The sequence below is a fragment of the Erinaceus europaeus genome, chromosome 1 (assembly GCF_950295315.1).
Source record: "Erinaceus europaeus chromosome 1, mEriEur2.1, whole genome shotgun sequence".
Classification (NCBI taxonomy): domain Eukaryota; kingdom Metazoa; phylum Chordata; class Mammalia; order Eulipotyphla; family Erinaceidae; genus Erinaceus; species Erinaceus europaeus.
This window is the reverse complement of record NC_080162.1, coordinates 159945933-159968796: the sequence shown is the minus strand read 5'-3', so window position 1 is coordinate 159968796 and position 22864 is coordinate 159945933. Positions and strand designations below refer to the sequence as shown.

Below are 22864 nucleotides of genomic sequence, written 5' to 3'. Positions count from 1 at the left end.
GTAATGTGGACTGATCTGAGATAAGATAAACACTATATTTGCTATTTTATAACTTTCCTTTAATGATCTTTGAGGTTTTTTTTTTCTTAGTGGAAAAAAAGTGATGCCATTTTCTTAATAGAGTTAATATGTGTGATTGGAAGAATAAACCTTTCCGGTTGTAGATTGCAATTTCGTCGCATTTGTGCTTGAGGTTTTGTTAGTGACTCCCTCCTTTCTTTAGACTCTACAGTGGAGGGGTAGGGAGGTGATGTCGCAAAACTGGAGGCTAAAACTGGAGCACCTTTTGGGGAGGAGTAGGGAGTTACTGGGTTTCTCCCTTGCTGACACATTGACTTCACCTGTTCATCCTCAGTAAAAAATGTTAAGCTGAGGATTTCTGGGTTTAGGTATACAAAAGGATGGTGTCTCTTGTTCCACATTGAAGTTAATGAGAAAGTGCTGCTGATGTTGGTTCCACGTGGGATATGGGACAGAGCAGGGCATTTTAAAGGGACAGCTTCTCTTAGGATTTGCATCATCCACATGGAACCACTGGCTGAGGACTAGCAGGAGAGGTGCTGGGAGAATATGGTGATGGAAGAGCCTTCTCTTTCTGTTACTCATGTGCACCCATCTTTAGGAGTGATGGAGGGAAAGGAAGGGTAAACAAGCTTAACAGATGATGGATATGTGTAAGACTCAGTTTGCATCCAAGCTGTTCTTTTGTGTAACAAGCCCTCCCAGGAACTTTTCATGTTACATAGCTTTGCTTTGGAAAGAATTATGGAAAAATGGAAATAGGTTAAGGTGTGTGGTATAATGGTATAGCATTACTGAACAGTTATAAATTCTGTGCAGTGAGATCAAAGGGTTGTGTGTACCAATAATGTGATTTTACAGCCATTTTGTAAAAGCTGTAAAATACCTAATATTCATCTGGGCTTAAGGTGCATTGAGGACTTCTGGTTGAAAACTGCAGAGTGGTGAAGATTTTTTTTTTTTTTAACTGTAATAAATAGGCATGTCTTTAAAGAGGAAAAAAAGAAAACAAGCATCAATACCATGGAAAAGTTTACATATACCTATTTCTAAATCATCCTATCTGTATACATGGTTGTTACCCTGAGCCATTGAAATTTAAAGATGTTGAAATCCTGAAACCTACAGTTTGCATAATTTTAATTGAGTTTATTTGTTATTTAACAGGAAATTTTTGCAGATAATAAGCTACCAACAACTTGCATGGTTTAGATTTTTGCAGTATTTTCAAAATGTTAAGCATAGAAATTGTCACCTACGTTTTATTTGTAACTCCGGTTACTACTAAATGGAAATTACTTGAGTTCTGTTTTCCACAGACAAATGGAGTTTCTGAAATAAATATCTGTTTTCATCTATTCTTATGGTTTATGGAAGTAGATAAAAATTAGGAAAGGAGTTAAAATTCAGTATTTTTTTATTTCTTATACAGAAATCTTTCTTACCATTCTATCTTTCCTAATTATTATTTTGAGGACCATTGTGTGTTAACTTGTCTTCACAACCGAGCTCTTATCTGCATCTTCACTTTCAGCAAGTGCCTCTATGACAGCACTACATCAGTGTAGTGTTTGAGTGCATCATCTTGTGGTTTCTGATTTTGCAAACAATTACAGCTTTCTAAGAACTTATTAAACTTTTACTCCCGTCAACCACTGATAAAATCCAAAGTGAGGAAAGTGATTATCAGTGGAGAAGAGACTTTTCACTTCCATCTTCCTCCAAATAATCTGACTAGAGATTTCAATATGCGATTAATCCTTAATTTTATCTTACATTTTCACTGTATTTTGGCTCGACAGTTATGTTGACAATAAATAGAATCAGTCTTTGTGTGTAAGTAAATGAGAGTTTTAGATCTTGAATAGCTGTCATCTTAACAAATCACATACTAATGTCAGTAAATTCATTTTCTGTAAAAGTGGAAAATGGTATTTCTTCCAGTTAGACTATTGAGTTATTCAGGTTTGGACATTTCAAGTTACTGTTATTGTCAGCCTAACTAAAAGTGCTGCTGTTGTGATTTATTTTTCTGAGAATGGCATAAAACAGTCACTGTGCTTGGATTTTACAGGATCTCTTGCTTCTTAGAAATTGGAAAATGCACTCAAAATGCACAAATATAAAATCTGCAGTTCCTTAGCATCATATTTAGATAGGGCACAGCACACCATCAAATTTGAATTGGTTGTGTGGAACTTTTCTAGTGCCTTAGAAATGCTACCTGTTGAACTTCCTTTTTCTGAGATTTATTGTTATACCAATTTACAGAAATAATCACAGGGTATTGTATACTCAAAATCTGTATCTCAGTCAGCATACAGAAACCTCATAGGAGATTCATATTTAAAGTTTACACATCTAACTTGGCTGTTTGAAATTTTATAAGAAATTTAGCTAATGTAGAAGATAATATACAAATGTGGATTAATATTGATGGAATTTCTTATCTGTTTATAAGAATCAAGGTATTTTAATAAGTGGCCATCTTACTATTAAAGAAATGAGTGAATTTGCCTTTTAATCAATATAGTTTTAAAAATTAAGGGTACTCTTCGTGTTTTAATATTACACAAAGTTGGAGGGGTTTTTTTTCTTCATCTTAAACATGATTCTGGCTGCTGTTGCATACATTTTGGTGTTGGTATCCCAGAAATTTTACTTTGCAAGGATTAAATTGTTATTTGCTAAATTAAATGCAATGTTGTAGTCTTTAAGATTTGCAGAGCCAGATAACTGAAACATAACTATCTTTAAAGTTTTGTCTCAGTAATCATTTGTCTCTTTAGCTATGTAATCAAAATATTGGTTCCTTCTAGGAGTAATTTTATATTTTTTTATTTAGAATCCTGTTATTTGGAAAATCAAAATATATAAAAAATTACCTATTACACACATATCCTAGAGAAAGGAGTTTTACTGAACAACTACTTACACTGCCTAGACTGCTTGTCCATTTTAAAGTGTTTCCAAAAGTATAAGAAAGACATTTTTTTCTCTTTATATTGATAACATCTTAGATTCCTATAGTTAAATTATATGATTAAAGGAAGAGTTTCATAGGAAGAAATAGTTGAATCTGTTCAGCAAATTCCAACATAGTGGATATGTTAAAGTTTAGAAGGGTTGTAAAATTGCCCCTTGGACTATTATTTAAATGTTTTGAAAACTTGATAGACTTTTTTTTTTTTAATATTGAATATTTTGTAAATATATCAGTCACTGCAGAAAAAAGTAGACATTCAATTTTTAAAATCTCAACAGGTATTAATGTAAGCATCATGGTTAACCAATTAGTAAGTGTTTAGGTCGCCTTGGAGAAGTATTTACAAATAAGTTAAATGTGAGGGCAGGGTACCCTGGATGAATGAACTGTAAAGTTAACTATGATTTTAGAATTCATGCTTGAAAATTCTTTTCCGTTTTACCAGTTAGACCACTTTGGAGATAACAGTTTCTTACTTTTTAAATTTATTTTACTACCTAATTTTTTTTAAAGATGTCTGAACCTGACAGCCACACTATGTTACTACTTTTTATTTACAACAGGACAACTTTTATATCTCATTAGTAAATTTAATGTTTTAATAATTTGAAAAATTAAGTGAAATTTGTACATTACGATATTTCATAAAATTATTGGTGTGTAGTTATTAACATTTGAAGCTTTGAGAAATACACATGTTTAAAAGCCTGGTAGAAGTTACTACAGAGGCATAATTTGATTTTGACTTTTAAATCACTTGGCCTACTGCCCAGTGGTTGCATTTGCTCCCTGTATACACCTGTCCCTACCTCCTCTCCTCAAGGTAGTATTGACAAAGATATGGTGGCATGGAGCTACCAAGGGTTCTTTAATATTTCTCTTCACTGATTTTTGTGTATCTATTAGTGTTTACTGCTGTTCAGTTAAAAAGGATTTTGCTTTTTTTAAGTGCTTATCAGAAAAAGAAAATCTATTTTTTAAAAACAAAAAATACATGTTTTTTTTTAATGAAGTGGTGCTGTGATACTACATTAAAATTGTTAGTATTTAAAGTCCCTAGATGTCTTGTAAACAGAGTTACTGCAGAATTGTGGTGTTAAAACTAACCACAGTGTGTATAGGGAATTTGAGATAACTACCTAAGAAATGTGTGTGCATGTGTAGAATGAGTGATCTTGGGCAATTATACCTTAGGCTAGAAAGATAAACAATTTGAAATGTCTCCTTGTATTTTAATTTTTTTAAGTGCAAGCTTTTCCTAATCTAAAAACAGAAAAGCTAGAAATAAGGAGGGGTTACAAAATAAAAATGTTCTTTTTAAGACTTATTTAAGAAATAAGTCTTAAATGATGAAAGGATATTACAAAAGTATGGACTAAAATGTCTAAAATTGATGGGAAAGAAGAAAATAAGAGTGTCAGAATAAAATCATTTAAATTTTAAAATTTGATTTAGGTGAATAAAAGAACAACTATTTATACAGCAGAAATAATAAATTTATCACCCAAAATGAGAGTGGTAAATAGGAGAGTCTAGAACAGAGTACTTTTAGCACAAGTTGCTGATTTTATGATAACTTTAAAAAGAAGATTCTCTCATAGCCTTCCTAACATATCTTCTTAAAATTTAAGTTAAACTTAATTAAATTCTAAGGTAATGATTATTTGGAATTCTTTAGTATCAGGAAAAAATATTTTTTTGCTATTTTTTTTAAAAAGATGTAAAGGATTATTTTAAATATGTACCTAAGTGAAGTGTTTTAAAGGCTTAGGAACTGTTGAAAATTAACTTCTTCATCCATCAGAAAGTTTAAAATCTTCCATTAAGTTGATGAAATAAATTTTAGGACATTATTCTAAGGACATTATACTATATGGACTTTTGGGTGGACAATTAAAGCTATTTCATACTGCTTTAATAGCATTTAAAATCTCTTTCACAAGATAAAAATAGGACACTTCAACAAAAAGTCCTTAATGTCTGGAATACTTCAGGTGTATACAGACAAAGGAGTTTACATTACCATTTGTTAATTAATGACTGATTTTTCTGAAGGAAGATCTAGATCTATCATAGTATTCTATTTAGGAATAAATGTTTCCTTAAGTATTGGAAAATATTTTCAGGGTAAAGGAGGTATCTTCTTAAAGGGCAGTTAAATTCTCTGTATAGATTGTAAGTGATCTGCTGTTGCAGTCTTAAATTCTGCCCTTTTCTTATTGAGAGATAAAGTCATTTTAGATTTTCATTTAAATATTTAAACTACTTTGTTAAACCAGTATTAAAATTGTGTATGTCATCTTTTAGTTTTTGACTATAGGGTCATTAACTTTCAGTGCTACAACTAAAAGGACTTTCATCTGATTTTTAAAATATTTTTTAATCAATATACATTAGAACATTTAATTTTGAGATACTTTTTTGGAGAGTGTCAAACTAAGAACAAGTTAGAGAATGAGAAGTTGAGCCCCTTTAACTAAAAAGCAAAATAGAAAAATGTTTCAGTTTTGTCCACTTGAAGACACACCAATAGGAAGTTGGTTGAACTGTTCATCAGAAGAATGTTAAGAAATTGAACCTGGAAACTTAAGGTAGTTTAAACTGGAAGTTCAAAGCAGTACTAGCTAACTTTCAGTCTGCTAGATTTTCTCAAAACTTGACTATATTTTCTTTTACCATCTTCATGCTGGAACTACATAGAGTCTATATCACCTTTCATCCTACTCTAAAAGGTTTTATTGTTATCAACATTGGACAGTGAAGTAAAAAAATACTGTTTCATGTGAGTTTTACTCCCTTTCTTAAACTACTTTTTGTATTTTCTAAGTATAATTTATTTAACTATTCTATACCAAAGAAGATAAATTAGTTCCTTTGCTTTAGAGCTAAGTTTATTCTGAGCTAGCAATTTATAAGAGTTGTCACTTTAGTACTCAGATAAAATTTATTAAAATCTTTAAAACGTTGTGACCAACATGTCAGCTTAGGAGCTACCTCTTAAACATGAGTTTGCTTTTGTTTGTACATCTAACTTATTTTTCTGAATTAATCTGCTAAAGTGTTTCTTTTGCATTTTCCTATTTTATACTGCCTGAGGTTATTTAATTGGGTAAATTTTCAGTGTGTTACATTTTTCTTCTAATATTTACAATGTTTTATGAAGAAATCACTGTTCAAATACATAAGAGTTTAAGCACAGCATTAGACATGCAGTTTTTTAAAAGGGCAATTACACCAAGAGTGATGGAAACAGTCTTAGTATTTCAGTTTTGGAAGAGTTAAAAATGATTCAAAAAAGAACAGTGCCTATGAGTATACCTCTAACAACAGTGATGTTTCATGTTTTTCTTTTTCTTGCATCATAAAATTTGAACATCCTCAGAGCTACTATCATCAAAATGAAGCTAATTTAACTATGCTATATGTGCCATAAAGGTCATGAATCAGGTTTAGCTTTCAGTGTGATTTGCTTTAGTTAAAGAAAAGATGTTAAGACAGCAATCTAAGGTGTTTAAGCAATAATGTGCCATACTTAACATTTTTAAGGATATTACCTGTAAAGTATGTTGTTATAATTACTTACAAATCAAAATGAAATTATCAAGTAACAAATTTGACTAGATAAAGAACGAATATTTTAAATACTTAATGAAGAACTGCTCAAATAAAGGTTTTTTTTTTTTTAATGTGTCAGTCTCCTATTTTCTTCTCCTTTTTTTTTTAATTAGTGATTTAACAAATCTAACAAAATTAAAAGATTCAGGGATAAAATTCTACACCCATACATGATAAGTGTAAATCATCCTACTCTCCAATGAGGAAATTTCAGTTAAAAGTTGCTTTTGTACCTGAATCTCTTTTTTTGTATAAACAAAAGTTTGAAAAACTAAGTAAATAAATATAAATATATGTATATATATGAAAGACTCATAGTTTGTAGAAATTCCTTTATAGTTATCCGTTGATAGTAAATGTGTATTTTTAAGTAAACGAACAATACTATTTAAAAAATCATAACATATTCAATTACTTCAGGTTTTTTTTTTAGTGAGGTAATACTGTTTTTATCTGTATCAGTTGAATATCCTTTGTAATTTGAAATTTTTCATTGGTCGGAATATTTTAGTTTTTCTTAAGTAGTGTTGCAGAACTTTTCCTTTAAAGTTTGTCTGTTTGAATATTATAACTGAAGCGAGTGAATCAAAACTGTTATAAGAGCATTTACAAAATTATTCTTCTTAAACGAAATGTCCTACCATAAAGTTCTTTGAATCATAATTTCGACTATCTTTTCAAATCTGTACTAGAAATATGATTTTTTAAACTTTGGTCCTTCTGTGGTGCTTGCATTTATTCAGGCTCAGCTCACCTTTTATCAGACAGTGCAGGGAGAGGGAGCCAAGCAATTTGTTTTGAGAAAAATGCAATTGATCACATTTAGAGACTGACTCATAATAGCATTTCTCAAACACATAACATCTCTGCCAGAACTAAAAGGAATTTCTTAATTAAAACCAAAATACCCCTATGTCTGTGAATTGTTTTCATAATCAGATTTCAGGCACACTTGCACGCCTGCATTGGCCAGTCCAAGTGTTCTTGCTGTTTGTATGCATTTTGTTCTCAGTGCTGCCACCCTGTGTATGGCAGTGCCCCTGTACTGTATATTCTCATTTTCTGTGCTTTTTTTTTTATTTATTTACTTTTTTTATTTTACTCAAGCAGTAACATCCAGAACCACTTCTGGAAAATAATCATACATATTATGACTAATTTAGAAGGTATTTTTGGTAAACTCTGCTTCGATGTGTAATGCTGTACTACATTTAGATTCTTTTTTTTTTTTAATGACACAGTTCAGAAGTATGGTATTCAGATGCCAAAAATGAAATTGAGGGTGGGAGGAGGTTAAAGGTAAATACATTTATCTGTTTCTTCCATCGCTTCAGTGGACTAATATGGAGTTATACTGGTGTTTTAAATTTAGCTTGAAATTGATCAGATGGGAAAGTAAAGGTTTTGATCCTTTTAAGTTGAGAGATAATGTGACTTTTAAATTTTAGCCAAGTATTTGTTAAAAGTTCTTCCTTGGAAGAGCAAAACCAAAAATGAACACACAAAAAGAAACTGTTTCTGCTTAAAAGAAAAAGAAACTCAACTTGATTGGTTAAATTATTCTCTGAATCATTAGCCAACATGACTTTTAAATTATATTACCCAAAATATTTGAGTAATAATACTGTCTTTCATCCGTAAATACGTTATCCTGGAAAGAAGCCTTTGCTTTTACTTATCTTATTTAACTTTACAGCAGTTTTTGAAAGAGGAAGTAGAGCCATCTCAAACATGTAGGTAGCAATTATGACATTAGACATTGGAATTCTATCTCTTTTTATAAATTAGTTTTTAAAATAAATAGGCCAAGGGCCGGGTGGTGGTAGCACCTGGTTAAGCACACAGGTTACCATGCTCAGGAACCCGGGTTTAAGCCCTGGTCCCCACGTGCAGGGGGAAAACTTCATGAGGGCTGCAGGTGTCTCTCTGTCTCCCTCCCTGTCAACCCCTACCTTCCCTTGATTTCTGGCTGTCTCTATCCAATAGATAAAGATATATATTTTTTTAATTTAAAAGAATAAATAGGCCACAGAAGTGGATTATTATATATTAATGTGCTAGTATGACTTAAATTATATTCATATAGAAGTTAACTTATTTTAAAATCAGTTGTAAAAATAAAAATTTCTGGACAGTCATAATTAACACAAGTTAAAAAGTCCTGCTTATCTGCCTGTATTCTTAAGCTATGTAGAAAGAATCAGGGGAAAATTACACACTTAGTTAGATTTTTAAATTTTTTTAATTTAACTTTTTAGAGAGAGAGAGAGAGAAACAAGGCACTTTTCTGCCATTTTGTAATGTTCAGTTTGTTTTGTCTTTTGTATGGTGTTAAGAGATTAAACCCAGGGGCTCATGCAGAAGGCTTGTGATCTCTCACTGAGCCACTACCAGGTCCCTAAATAAGTTTTCAGAAGGTGGTGGTGGTTGTTTTTTAAGAATGTAACCTAAGTTCTAATAGTATTAACTTTTTTCTCCCAAACCATTTTTGAAATTTTTGGTTGCTAGTGGTTTACAAGATTTTAGGATTACAGAATATAGTTCCACACCACACCCACCTCCAAAGTTCTGTGCCCCCACCATTCCAGTGACATAACCACCATACTAGCTTTTTCCTGAAAGTAGGTTTATGTCAGAGCCATCTAATTCCAGAATAATGAGCATCTTTTAAAAGTTTTTGATTGGTCCTAGTTCAAACGAGTATATATTATGACAACTGGCAAGTATGCTAGTTTGATTAATAATAGATGTCAGTGACACAGTAGAATAGAATTTTTTTTCCTCCAGGTTTGTCACTGGGGGCTGTGGGGCAGAACTACAAATCCTCTGCTCCTGGAGAACATTTTTTCCCCTTTTTTTTAGGGTAAGACAGTGAGAAATTGAGAGATGGTGAAAGTGAGACACCTGCAGACCTGCTTCACCACTTGGGAAGCAACTCCCCTCAAGTGGGGAGCCAGGGGCTTGAACCAGGATCATTATGTGGGTCCTTGCATTTTGTACTATGTGCACTTAACCCAGTATGCTACCACCCAGCCCCCTAGAATTAAAAAATTTTAAAACAACACATGGTATCACCCTATTTATTCCAAAATTCCAAGTTTAGAATTTCAGTTTTGTTATTCAGTTACTTATCTCCGTAGATTTAGAGAACTTAAAGACCTACCCTACATTTACCTGTTTCTTTTATTGTTTATTTATTAAGGGCTTAGTGGTTTAGTTATTTGCCTGTTCCTACGTTGCTGACTTTGTTCAATCTCTCTGAAATGTTTTCCTTACATACCTGTTAACATCATAACCTGTCCTCTAAGCCCCATATCAACCCATCATATTTTTTAAAGTTTCATTATTCTTACTCCAAATGTGAACCAGAAGTGCAGAGAGTACTTTCTGTTCCTCTTAGGGCACAAATATTTGCCTTCTACTCTTTCTTTATTTGTCTTTTCTGCCTTTTGCGTGTTGGGTTAGTCTATGAGAGAAACCTCAAAGCAGTGTATTTTAAAATGCAATATGGATGTAGAGACAGAAACTCTAGGTGTTCAAGAAAAGAGGTATGGAATTCAGGTTGGGCTTTAAAAAAAAAAGGTGTGAGTTGGAAATGTCAGGGAAAAAATGATGAAAGAAATCAGCAGACATTAGAAGGCAAAAAATGTGTTCATTGTCCACAGCCACCAAGAATACCAGTCTGACTGGAGAGGGTGATTTGTTAGAGAGCAGCAAAAGATAAGACTAGAAAGGTATGTGCTCATGTGACAACAGCTGTCTTGTAAATCATTATTTGCCCCCAATAAAGTGATTTGGGGTGGGGGAACTAGAATGATATGCTAAAGACTTTGCCTTCTCTGCTAGATAAGGCACTGTAACAATTTGAGCATTTTGATCAAGGGAAGATATATTAGGAACACTTAAATTGATTCAAAATCTAGAATAAATTGAGCCCATGAGCATGAGTCTAGGAATAGCACAAATGTTTATATAGTACAGATTTGAAATGGTGATCCCGTGACATGCAAATAACTGAGCACATTATCACTAAGCCCATATTCTAGCAAGTTCTAGGCAGACATTTTCAAAGATCTCAGCGCCATAGATACCAAGATGGACAATTGGCATCTCAAATTTTCAGCATCCTTAGAAATCACATTTTATTTCAGTGGCATTATTAGTGGTTCTGCTATTCTTTGGGCCCCTGCTCATGAGATCCCCTATTCTGTGTTCCGCTGGAACTTCTCATAGGTTTGTGCATCTGTTGGAAAGAATTAAAGCAAGTAGACACATAGGAAGGGGAAAAAAAAAGTAGTTAACATCTGTAGGTGGGTTGGGTTTGATTCACTGGGAAGGTGGTCCTAGATGATAGAAGTTGCAAGGAAAAATAAGAACAAGGGAATACTGAAGCTCTGGGTATGTGCGGCACAGGTAGATCCTCTCCTGTACTTCAAGCGGAAATGCGGAGGTGTCAGGAGCAGAATGATGGTGGTTGATGAGGTTGGGATCGAGGCTGGGGCCAGGGCCGAAAGGCTCTTAATCAGTTGAGAGGGACCCACTGAAATTCACAGAGTTGGATCTTCAGTAATATAAATCCACTCTGCAAGCTGTGTCTGTGTTCACAAGGCCTTTGCTCACTTTCCCATCACCCATTCTCAGCACCTAGTTTTCTCCTGGGACCTCTGCTCAATTCACAGCACAACTCCCACCCTCTTGCACCTTTTGACTGCTCTGCAATAGTGGCCAGCTCTCCTGTGGAGGAGAAGAGAGTCTCCCAGTAGGCAAGGTGGGCAGTAGGAGTGCAGTGACCCAGCAGCCAGGTTACTGTACCCACTTGGGGCCTTATGATCACTTACCCCTCCTACCCTGCTGTCTCCTATCTTCCCCCTCCACCTGCAGATACATATGCCTAAATCTTGCCCTCTTGAGAACAAAATATGATAGAACTTGCCTCCAGCCTACCCCCTTCTCACATTTCCTTCTGTCCATTGGTGCCTACTTCCTTAAGGAGGTATTTGTGACCAGTCTCCATTTCCTTCATCTTCTCTTTCTCTTGAACCCATCCTCCCCCACCAGTTTTGGGTCTCTGAAAAAGAACGCCCGATGCAGCCTCCTGATTCCAAATCTGGTGGCATCTTTTTTCATTGTACTCCCATGTGGTGTCCCTGCAACATTTGATGATTCTTCCCCATCATGAAAACCTCCCCGTCATGGTTCCTATCCTTCCACCTGGGTCTAATATCTAATATTTTGGCATTTCCCATCTTTGCTAGGTTCTCTGGTTGTTCAGTGTGCATGTCCCCAAGCCCTAGCTTCTCCTGTTTATCTGTGCCTACCCAGCTGTGAGCTGAGAAAACCTGCCTCTCTATCCCTCTCGAAACCTCTATGCTCATGTTTTCTGTTTACACTAACAGCTCCACGTCTGTATACAGGACACCTCTCCTCCCATCTCTTAGTCAGCAGGCTTTACAGATCACCTGCCACAGCCAGGAACTGTGCCAGACAGTAGACCAGATTCCACCCTCACTGAGCAAAGGAGACAGTTAACAAGAGTTCCCTCATCTCATGGCAGATGGTAAGAAAAACTTATTCGGAAAGAATTCAAGAGTCTTAGAACTGGGGAAGTGGCACAGTACTTACAAGCATGAGGTCCTGAATTCAAGTCCCAGAATCACATGTACCAGAGACGCCAACATTAGGATGAGCAGGAGTGAGTGACACATACCTAGAAGGTGAAAGAAGGTCAAGAAAGACTCCACAGTGGGGATGGGGTGAGGGTAACACAGGGAAGGGGAGGTTGGGCAGTAGATATACCAGGATGGGATGCAGACATACCTTGGGAAGGCAGAAAGGAAGGAGACTCACACCCAGAAAGTAGATTTACACTCTGCAAGATGTGACAAGGGAGACACTGGAGGGAGGAGGTCTCAACAAACACCTAGAGGAGAGTAAGACACATAGGCACATACACAAGGGAAGAGAGACTCACCAACACATCAGGTGTTAGAGACGTCTACACCCTTGATTAGAAAAGAAAGAACAGGGTGGGGGTAGATAGCATAGTGGTGATGCAAAGAGACTCTCATGCCTGCAGCTCCATGGTCCCAGATTCAGTTCCCTGTACCACCATAAGCCAGAGTTAAACAGAGCTTGGGGGGGGGAGGGGGGTGGAAGAAGAAGGAGGAGGAGGAGGACAGGGAAAGAAAGGGAGAGAGAGAGAGAAGAAAGGCAAACAGATTCAGAAAGAAGCTGGTATATAATTACACATGTACATGTGCAGCTTGGGTGAAAGAGAAGCACAACCTAGCAGAACATATTCAGACATCTAGTGCAACGGGTTAAGCGCACATGGTGTGAAGCACAAGGACGGGCGTAAGGATCTGGGTTTGAGCCCCTTGCTCCCCACCTGCGGGGGGGGGGGGGGGGGCGGGTTGCTTCATAGGCGGTAAAACAAGTCTACAGTTGTCTCTCTTTCTCTCCCCCGTCTTCCCCCTCCTCTCTTCATTTCTCTCTTGTCTAATCAAACAACAGCAGCAGTGACACAATAACAGGAAAAGAGAGATGTTCTGATAGGAGAAGGGAGATCCCCCCCACACACACAGTAGAGAAATGGGAAAAGTACAGATTAGCATGTGGGACAGTGAAAACTTCCATGAGGCAAAGCCCACACCATCAGAAGCATCAGAAAACTCATGTAGTTCATTCCCATAGTCAGTCCCTTGGATTTGGGAAATACTCGTAGTGCTTCCCCATCCAGGGTCCTGATGCCCCACTGAGGCTCCCCAGACAGCTCTAGGCACCTTCCACTGGAGGTCTCCAGACAGAAGGTCACATGTTATTCCTTTCTTATTTAATTAAAAAAAAAGTTTTGGGGAGCTGAGTGATAACGCACCCAGTTAAGTGCACACATTACCATACACAGAGTCCCAGGTTCGAGCCCCTGCTCCATGCCTACAGGGAGGAAGTTTCACAAGCGGTGAAGCAAGTCTGCAGGTATCTCTCTTTCTCTCCCCCTTTCTATGTCCCCCTTCTTCTCAGTTCCTATCTAATAAATTAGACGGGGGAAAAGTGGGGAATGACCGTCTGGTGTGGTGGGTTTGTAGTGTGGGCACTAAGCCCCAGTGATAACCCTGGTGGCAATTTTTAAAAAAGTTTTCAGGGTCGGGTGGTGGCGCACCTGGTTGAGTGCACATGTTACGGTGCGCAAGGACCCAGGTTCAAGCCCCTGGTCCCCACTTGCAGGGGGAAGGCTTTGCAAGTGGTGAAGCAGGACTGCAGGTGTCTCTCTGTCTCTCTACCTCCCTCTTCTCTTAACTCCTGGCTGTCTCTACCCAATAAATAAATATAATAAAATTTTTTTAAGTTTTCATAGATTCACATGGAATGTACTCTGTGAGTATGCTGCGTATGTGAATACAACCTTAAGACGCTGTTGCTTCCACCGTCACCATCCATAGTTTCCCAACATGCTGATGCTCTAACCCTCCAGTTTCCCTCCTTTTATAGCAATCATGGGAAGTTTTCTGAGACTTGAACCCCTTGAGTGGAAATTCTTAAATGTAGTCTTGGGACTTTTCTCACCTACCCAGAACCCCTGGGATTCCCTCCCGACTTGCTATGTTTCCTGTTCCCATAAGAAGTCAGCCCCTCCCTTGGGGGTCAGGCGGTGGCGCAGTGGGTTAAGTAAGCGCATGTGGCGCAAAGCGCAAGGACCAGTGGGAGGATCCCAGTTCGAGCCCCCGGCTCCCCACTTGCAGGGGAGTCGCTTCACAGGCGGTGAAGCAGGTCTGCAGGTGTCTTATCTTTCTCTCCCCTCTGTCTTCTCCTCCTCTCTCCATTTCTCTCTGTCCTATCCAACAACGAACAGCATCAGCAATGGTAATAATAATAACCACAACGAGGCTACGTCAACAAAAGGGAAAAAATGGCCTCCAGGAGCGGTGGATTCATGGTGCAGGTACCGAGCCCAGCAATAACCCTGGAGGGGAAAAAAAAAAAAAAAAAAGTCAGCCCCTCCAAGCTTCAGGACCCCAGTTTCCTCAGACTTGGGTTAAGATTACTTTGGGGTGTGGTCCGGGAGGTGGCACAGTGGATAAAGCATTGGACTCTCAAGCATGAGGTCCTGAGTTCAATCCCCGGCAGCACATGTACCAGAGTGATGTCTGGTTCTTTCTCTCTCTCCTCCTGTCTTTATCATGAATGAATGAATGAATGAATAAATAAATAAATAAATAAATAAATAAATAATAAAAAAGATTACTTTGGGAAAGGGAAACTATGTTCACCCTCCACAGCTGCTGGAAGGGGATTTAGGGCCTGCTAGAGGCTGTCTCCTATGTTCAGCCTCTGTCCATGGCCCCACTGCCTCCTTGTCACTGGCTGCGAAAGTCTCCCCCTGTGCTGCTATCGCCTCCTCTCCCTCATCACAGGAGAATGCTTAGCTTCTGTGCAGAGTGCAGAGCCACAGGCACTGCAAATTGGGAAGTCAGCTTACTCCTCTGGAACAATAGTATCACCTGACTTTATGAAATACTTAATCTGTGCTGACTGACCATCTAGCACACTTACATATAATGCACTTCTTTAATCCCCATAACAATTTCACAGAGATTTAAAGAAGTTAAGGCAAAAAGTATTAAATGAAGTGCATGAAAAAAAAATTCTCATCATAATACCTAGCTCATGTAAGTGTTCAAACGGCTTTGTCCACTTTATTATATGAAACTGTACCCGGTGATAATAATAATTCTTTCATAGAACTAGGATCTCAAAGAGGCTAATAATCTATTAACAGACTAATATCAGTGTATTAAAAAGTCATTAATATTTTATTATTTGCCATACTGTAATATTTAGTGGAATATAAATACCTCATATGTTAACCTGTTAGTAGCTAGTAGTCTAGTAGGTATTGTAGCTAGAATCTCTACCATATATTAGATAACATTGCCAATTCACTGAGAAAACTGAGTCTCAGGTGAGCAGTTCCGATAGTCTATCCACTGACCACAAGCTTATTTGCATCCTAGCTTTCTTAACTGCTGAGAGAATCTGCTCCAGTCCTCTCTCCCTGCTTCTCCCTATCCCCCCCACACATGCACACACCCACACCCACACCACTGGCTCCTTTTACTCAGCCAATGGAGACATCCAAGACTCTCCAGATAAAACCCGTTTGAAGCCTTCTCTTGCTTCTGCCACCTCCACAGGGTCATAGTCATCCCCTCATACTTCTTTGGTTTTCCTAGACTTGTTTATCCTCTATCCTTAGAAGCATTAAAAAAATAATCTAGTCATTGTATGCTGAAAAGTTATTTATAAGCCTAAAAGGTAAAAATTCTCTCTGAATTTTTCCAGATGACTGGGAACAGTCATGTTATAGGTGATGGAGAAGTAGCTATATAAAGTAGACCTGAAATGGCAGCTTGAGTCCAAGGCCTGTCTTAATTTAGTTCTTGCTGCCGTCTAGATCTGCTGTAAAACATGTTGCCTCTGGTGCTATGGTATCTCTCAGCCCTGAGAGCAATGAAATCATATATGCATGATTTCATTGCATGAATGAAATCATATATGCATGAGGTCCTGGCTCTGCAAAAAAAATAAAATAAGTAGAAGTCGGCGGTGGCGCAGTGGGTTAATCGAACATGGCGCAAAGTACAAGGATCAGCATAAGGATCCCAGGTCGAGCCCCCAGCTCCCCACCTGCAAGGGACTCGCTTCACAAGCAGTGAAGCAGGTCTGCAGGTGTGTATCTTTCTCCCTTTCTGTCTTCCCCTCCTTTCTCCATTTTCTCTCTGTCCTAACCAACAACAACAACATCAATAACAACCACAATAGTAACTACAACAATAAAGCAGCAAGGGCAACAAAAGGGAATAAATAATTTTTTTAAATTTTTAATAACAAAATAAATAAATCCCCCTAGGTTTCCACTTCAGTTCCTTTTTTTTTTTTCTTAGAGACAGAAAAGGCAAAGGAGGAGATAGAGAGACCACAACACCAAAGTTTCCTTCAACACAGTGAGGTCCAGGCTCCAACCTGGGTCACTCACATGTCACAGCAGCACTTATCCAAGTGAGCTATTCCACTGGCTCTATGTTAATTTCTCAAGCATTAAACCAGGTAAGTGTGGGGTTCAAATGCTCTTCCTTACACATGCCATTTCCTCTGTTGGAATGTTCCTTTGTCCACGTGGCCAACACCTGTTCATCCTTGAGAACTCTGCTCAGGTGTCACCTCCACCACGAAACAGTGATAATTACTCTCTTCACCTTCATCATCTTTGGTTTAGTATCTGCACACACCCTGAAGTCCTGTATTTCTTCCCACCCGATCCCCACCCGATCCCCACCCGATCCCTGCTCATCCATTATCCTAGTCCTGGTGACCTTTCCTTCTATACTTGATTCTTCCAGTCAGCGTGTCACACCCCTGCTGTCTTAAATGCACATACAAATGGGACATAAGTTGCTCTGTATACCTCTCTTTCACCTAACATCCATTCCACAGAGAGTGGTGTGTACTTTGAAATATGGCGCTTCTTTCTCAATCTCGGTCAGCATTCCATTCTGGTTCCTGAAGTAGTTCCCTTCAACATGACTAAGAAGACTTGTATGTCACTAAATCAAAAGGGAGTAGAATTGATTCTCTGTAAAATTTTCTTTTACTTCTTTGCAATACATATTCTGGTTTTCCCACCTCCTCTGCTTTTAATTGCCACCAGGGTTATTACTGCAGCTTGGTGCTGGCACTAAGAATCCACCATCCCTGAAATTTTTCCTTTTTTTTCTTCTGTTTTATTTGATAGGACAGAAAGAAATTAAGAGGGGAGGGGGGAATCAGAGAAGAGACAAAGTGAGATTCCTGCAGCTTGCTTCACTACTCGTGAAGCTTCCCCACTGCAGGTAGGGAGCGGGGGCTCTAACCCAGGTCTTGAGGCCACCACCTAGCCCTTGGCCATCCTTTTCTACGCATTCCATATTTGATAGAGATTATTTTACCCCTCCACATTCCTTCTCCCAAAATCAGTGTGTTGTTCTACCTCCTGCACCTTGTCCATGGCTCATCTTTCCACTCTGCTCTTTCTCCTGCTCTTTAAATTCTCTTCTGTTTCTCCATTGTCTGTTAAATAAACTTATAATGAAGGTCTTCATTTTTGTCACTGTTAACATTAGTAAAACTGTTGAGTGCTGCTGATCTTGGTGGTGTGTGCATACCAATTCACTTATTCACCAGAATTCTGTGGGTTGTATAGTTTTTTGTTTCTGATGGAATGGGACCTCACAGTAGAGTTTTACTATTCTGGTTCAGATAGAAAGAGAGAGAGGGTGGAAGATACCACAGCAATAGAACTTTCTCCATTGCTATAGCACCCATCACCTGGTGTCAGAGTTCAAACCAGGGCTTTGCTCTTGACAGTACAGGCGTCCTACCTAGTGAGCTGAGGAATCCCAAGGTGAAAAAAGGTAAGTTATTTACCCAAAGCCACCCAGGTACCCACTTGACCTCCATAAGTGCCAGACGAGATTGCTTCCACAAACAACTCTACTCCGCAAAACCACCTTTTTCCCTCTACTACTGCTCAACTTCCTATAGCAGAGGACCTTTTGCCACCTCTTACTGTGTTCCTGGCCTTGCTTTTATGCAGTTTCATTTTCCACTCTTTTTTAAAGCACCACTAGCTCCAGTTAAGGAGGTAACTTCTGCCCCTCCCTTCATCCACCTACTCAGACCCAGCCTTTGTCCTACTGCTCCTCTGCTCAGGACTGCTCCCCCCAGCTCCACAGCTTACCTCTGTCCATTCAGTTCTGATGACCCTTCCTTCCCAAACTGGTCTCAGATTAATAAAATCACTTGTTTCTATGGGTCTCCATTGTTCTTAATCTACACCTTGTATTTTTAACCTGTTTTGTGTTATTAGTAATTATAAGTTAGAAATATCCATTTGGGCTACTTCCCTACTAGACTACATTTCCCTTATTAGAAGAACAGGTGACTGGTTCATGCTTATGTTTTCTATGATACTTTATCAGTCAAATAGTAGAGATTTACTTATCTGAAAATTTGTTCTTTCTATTCCAAAGAGCCTTTGTGCAGGTAGGGGACTGTATTGGAATATTGAAGAAGACGAACTTTCTAGACATGACCACAAGATGGCACAGTGACTGCAGCCTATCTGTTGAGGGTGGGCCAAGTCAGAAAAGAGAACAATGTGTTCTCAATTGCTGCATGCTCAGGGGAAATCCAAGAAAAATTCAAATTTAAAATATTCGTTCAATTCCTAGTTATACATAAGCAAATAGATGGAGTAACTATTTTCTTCCGCAGATCCACTTGGCAAACAGAATGGAAAGCTTTCTTCTTTTCTGCTTCTATTCATTCACAAATACTTCAGTACCTCCTGTGTACAGCCACTGTTCTAGCTGTTAGGGACACAGAAATACACAATAAAAAGTGAGATGAAACTCTTGAGGGCACTAATTCTATTCCATACACTGGACCCAGCTACTGATAAAAGACAGGCTCATGAGTTTCATTTCTGTTTTTGTTTTCCCTTTAATTATGTTTTTCCTTTTCCCCTGCATCAATCCAGTCTTTTTTTTTTTTAATATTATCCAATGTAAAATGTAAACAGCTTTCAGTTTACAAAGCAAAAGGACAACTTAGTGTGATAATTTTACTTTAGTCATAATTTTCTACACTCACTTTTTGTGTCCTCTTCATTGGTAAAGGTACTGTGAAACAGAAAGGCCCCCCAAACACATCTAATATTACATAGGTAAATACCTGGACAGAGACTCAAGTCTCTATCACTCTGACATTATAATCAAGGCCATGCCGTAAAATTTGTAGAAACAAAGAAAATGAGTTCAATATTGTGGCAAGTACTTAGGAATAAACCTGACTTACTTTATGTTGATGCCAAAAGTAATAGTGTAACAAAATGGACCTAGTGTAGATTTAGCTAATTATATACATGGAGTATTTAAAACTTTGCTTCCATAAAGGGTACTAAGCAAGAGTATAATACTGAGTAGAAGTTATTATTTGTGTCCAGTTTTGAATCTGTGCATTGTCCTTTTGCTCAAGCCATCACCTCTGGCTCTGCCAGAAGGGATTCAGTCCAGCTCACACCTTTCTGCCAACCTTGAGTTTCAGGAAGATAAGGCTGGGGGGTTGATTTTTGAGACCAATGTCAAGTATGACATTTTGGTTTCTCATGTACCTAGGCAGAATACTTTTTTTTCCCCTAGTGTGTGACTTTTATTAGTCTTAACACTGTCACAGGTACATCATCATCTCCTACCTCAGTTAAACTAACTTACAGTCAGACTGTTGTTCAATGGTGAGCAGTCACATGTTACCCCAGCTACAGTTCAATGCTGGCTTCACATCAGTCAGTCTTACTGCAGCTGTGATTTGGAGTTACCATGACCATTATAAACATAAGATATGCCTTTCCTGTGCCACAGAGACAAAATCAGAAGTGTATCAGCTCATCAGATGCCAATTTTAGTGTAAGCTTCATTACAGTCTCGTTGACCCTCAAAGATTCTGTTCACCATCATTCTATCTGTATAGCAGCCTTGGGGGTGGGGGACAGGGAGCCTTATTTTTTAAGTGACCATAAGGCCATTCAGGGGCCATATTTACAGGACTCTGGGGGAAAAGGGGAAGGAAAAGACAGAAAAGAACTTTGGGGTCCTGGTGCTTAATGAAATTATACCCATGTATCAGTAACTACACAGTAAACCATTGGCCTCCATAATAAAAAGATTTTTTTTAATTTATAAAAAGGAAACACTGACAAAATCATAGGATCAGAGGGGTATAACTCCACACAATTGCCACCTCCAGAACTCCGTAACTCCATATCCCTTCCCCTCCCCTGATAGCGTTCCTATTCTCTAACCCTCTGGGAGTATGGACTCAGGGTCATTATGGGGTGCAGATGGTGGAATGTCTCGCTTCTGTAATTCCTTCCCGACTGGACATGGGCATTGGCAGGTCAATCCATATTCCCAGCCTCTCTCTCTCTCTTTCCCTAGTGGGGCAGGACTCCAGGGAGGTGAGGCTCCAGGACACATTGGTAGGGTCATCTGCCCAGGGAGGTCTGGTTGGCATCATGGTACCATCTTGAACCTGGTGGCCAAAAAAAGAGTCACAAGAGTACATTTCCATACTTCCTCCAAGATACGCTCCAATGTATCTCACCCTCCACCAATTTGTAAGTTATCAGAATAATTTTTTAATGTTTAACCCTTGGTAATATGACTCATGCAGGACCCTTGGCTCCAAAAATAGCAACTAATTTCCTGAAGGCACCCAGACTCCACAGTATAATTTTTCTCCCACTGCATAATTTCTGACTACCTACATCTACAATACGTGTTTGGCTGGCTCTTACAAGGCCTTTTGCTATCTTGGGTCCAGTGTTACATCATTTATTTACTTATTATTAATTTTGGTTAAGGCTACCACTGATTAATATTTTTTAAATATCTACAAAAGAGGTTGAATTGAAACACCGAAGTACATACTGCCTTTGGTACTTGATAAATGGAACTTAACCCCAAAAAATATGTTTGTGTAGGCCTTAGTTACGGTAAGAATATATCCCAGAATCCGTTAAGGCATGTAGCATGATGTGCCCTTCTGTAAAGCAGCAGGTGAACTGAACTATCTTCCTTCAAGGGCAACAGCTGAGAATGTAGCTCTAAAATGTGCCTAGAGGTTTATCCTTCCCAGTAAGGAGGGAATGTAGCTCTTCTATTTAAGCCAAAAAGTATTCCTTTGTCTTTTTCCTTCTGAACAGAAAGGAAAGATGTAGTCTTTTTTCTAAGATTTATTTACTGATTAATGAGAAAAAGAGTCATAGCATCATTGGCACATGCGATGTCAGGGATCAAACTCAGGACTTCATATTTCAGAGCTTAACCTTCTATCCACTGCACTCACCTCTAGGGCCTAAGGGGTTTAGCTTTTTTAAGTCATTACTCAATTTGAATTCACAGAAAGTGAGTTGTTTCTTGTCTTGTTTGTAAACTTCAGTAAATTTATGTAAAAAATTATTTCTCATCTCATTTTTCCTCCATATGAAAAATTGATCTTTTCATAACTCTGTAAAGATGTGATTGATATGTAATACACTATAAACTTAAAGTGTATAATTTATCAAGTTACGGAATATATTTACATCCCTGAAACCACCTACCCAACGTGCTTGCACAGTGACCATAGCTATCATTCTCCAATATCATTCTTCTTGCTCTTAGAAGTTATCTCTCCTCCATCCCACCTCCTGTCTTTAGCTAACATGCTTCCCCTAGTATTTTGTATTAATGGAATTACATAATCTGTACTTTTTTTTGTCTTCTTGCAGCGTAATATTATGTTACCTGCTGTACGAATAATTCACTCCTTTTTACTACTGATGAGTTGTCATAAATCTATAGTTTATTCAGAGCTGGGTTGTGACGCACTAGAGAAAGTGCACATATCACCATGCACAAGAACCCAGACTCAAGCCCCCACTCCACACCTGTAGGAGGAAAGCTTCATAAGCAGTGAAGCAGTGCTACAGATGTCTCTCCCTTTCTATCCCCCCTTCCCTCTCGATTTCTTCCTGTCTCTATCCAGTAAAAAAAAATACATAAATAAATGACCCAATATTAAGAATATTAACAGTAAAATAAATCCTACAGCTTGTTTATTCTTTCAATGTTGATGGGATTTATTTGTTTTTGTAAAACCCTCAGATATACCTCTGGGGCACCCATCTCTTTGTCACAGTGTCCTAACCATTGCTGCTATCCCAGGGCCAAGTGTACTGCCCATGCCAGACATAGAACCCTTCTGTTTGATACTACTCAAGAAGAATAGGAAAGCTATCTGAGGAGGGGATGGGATACGGAGTTCTGGTGGTGGGAATTGTGTGGAGTTGTACCCCTCTTATCCTATGGTTTTGTCAGTGTTTCCTTTTCATAAATAAATTTAAAAGAAAAAGAAAAAAAGAAAAAATGCCTTTCATCCCTTTCAGCTTTTACCAGAAACTTACCAGGTTGAATATACATCCCTCCTAGGTCAGTAAAGAAGCCCTTTCTCTTAGTCTCTGATTTTGCTTAATTTGCCATAAGGTAGTTGCAGTTAGTTTGAACTCTCCTAGAGAATAGGTGCCCTGTCTGTTTGCATCCCCAATAAGTTAAATGAGTGCCATATATAACATATGTTTGTAGTAATTCTTAACATCAGTGTTAACTA

The 22864-nt window shown here is 38.0% G+C and overlaps 1 protein-coding gene across 6 annotated transcripts in view; it reads left to right on the top strand.

Annotated features, from left to right (window-relative positions):
* PLAG1 (PLAG1 zinc finger) overlaps positions 1-22864 on the top strand; it is a 44393-nt gene that overhangs the window by 1327 nt on the left and 20202 nt on the right. The window contains exon 1 of one of the 6 annotated variants that reach the window (XM_060198904.1): positions 16534-16726. The exons of the other annotated variants lie outside the window; for them this stretch is intronic. The gene's annotated coding sequence lies outside the window, so the exon portion shown is untranslated. Of the gene's footprint in view, positions 1-16533; positions 16727-22864 lie in introns of those variants that run through there. 6 annotated transcript variants of the gene reach the window in all.